The sequence below is a fragment of the Octodon degus genome, unplaced genomic scaffold (genome assembly GCF_000260255.1).
Source record: "Octodon degus isolate 3935 unplaced genomic scaffold, OctDeg1.0 scaffold00062, whole genome shotgun sequence".
In the NCBI taxonomy this organism is placed as follows: domain Eukaryota; kingdom Metazoa; phylum Chordata; class Mammalia; order Rodentia; family Octodontidae; genus Octodon; species Octodon degus.
In genome coordinates, this window is record NW_004524638.1 from 4,738,978 (window position 1) to 4,740,605 (window position 1,628).

Genomic DNA, 1,628 nt, shown 5'->3' on the forward strand with positions numbered 1-1,628 from the left:
TCGTTCAGATTGGACTTCACAGATCCTTCTTGAGGTGGGAGTCTACAGCGAGCAGTAATGACAGTGAGCCTGGTCCCAGTCACCTGAAGGCCTTCAGTGAATCCAGACATATAGAGTCTCAGTTCATCTAGTGAGCTGTGGTTCTTTTACAGCCAACAACTAGCATGGCCACTCTTTACTGAGGTTGAAATGCTTCCTTCACAGAATCTGAGAGGACTGATGAACATTTGCTGTGTTTGAAAAATACGGCAGAATTCCCAGCCCTCAGTGTACCCTTCATCTCTTCCAACTGATATATGTACCTCCTGTTAAGGGTCATACTGTTTCACTTATGTACTTAGTCACTTATTTGTGTTATCGAAGTTCCGATGATATCTGTGTAAGTTTGGGGAAGCTGTTTGACTGCTCGGTGTCTCAATTTCTGTGTCTTTGAAATAGAAATGAAAATGGTGTCTCCTTTATGACTTGTGGTGAAGATTCAATGAAATAACATGAGCCTGACAAGGAATGAATGCTCTATAAATGTTATTACCACACACACATTTAGGTATTGAGTGTAGGGGACTGAGCATAGAGGACTGAATATCTCAGAGTCCAACCCTGGGCTGAGAATCCGATTAGAGAAAAGAGTATGTAAATATGTGTAAGTGAGACTGGATGTTCTTTTGTTTGTTTTTGATACATGGTCTTACTATGTAATTCAGACTCATAGTAATCCTCCTGTGTCAGCCTCCCCAGAGCTGGGATTACAGGTGTATACCACCACACCTAGTCCCATGGCCTGCACAGTATGGCATGCAGTATCGGGCATTGAACTCAGGACCTGGTGCTTGCTAAGCAGGTACTTATTCCGCTGAGCTATCTCCCCAGCTCCAAGACTGGACGTTCTTGAGGGTGTTCAGCATGTTCAGATTCTGTACTTGGAAGTCAAATGGTATGACCACGCTTGGGTCATTTTAGACACATTCAAGATGATGAAAATAAAAAAAGTTAATTTGCACAGGGTAGACCATAAGGGATGAGGGTGTAGATTTGTGGGTTGAACTGAGGTCTTAGATGAGAGTTAATGAGAGGTAGGCGCCAGAGCTTTGAAGAGCTCTAGCAAGAGGTGAAGGTCCCCATAAACCAAGACAGGACTCATTTTGCCCCTTCAGATTGCCTGGTGGGGACTGGAGGCAGCAGCCTTTGTCCTGGCTTCAGCCTTGATTTCTTTGCTTCTAAGGGAAACTCCTCACTGAAATAATTCCTACAAAGTTGGCTTTCCCTTTACACTGGAGGTGCTCTTGGATGGATCAGCACTGTCTATCCATGACATAACCTTTTTCTGGAAGTTTCTTCTGCAATTAAAAAAAAGCGCATTCAAGAATTTCTTTCTTTCTTTGTCATATAGACAATAGAGAATGTAGACACTGATTGTATTTTCTTTTCTTTTTTCTTTTTGATCCCAAGAATCAAACTCAAGACCCTGCACTTGTCAGACAGGCACTTATGCCACTGAATGATCTCCCTGGCGCTGTTTATATTTTTTCTTAACTCCTGAGTTTAGCTCACTCAGAACATTCATCTCAACTAAACTGTAAAAATAGGAATTTCTGTCTGCATTGCTTTGTCATTTCTTTTTTGTCCAT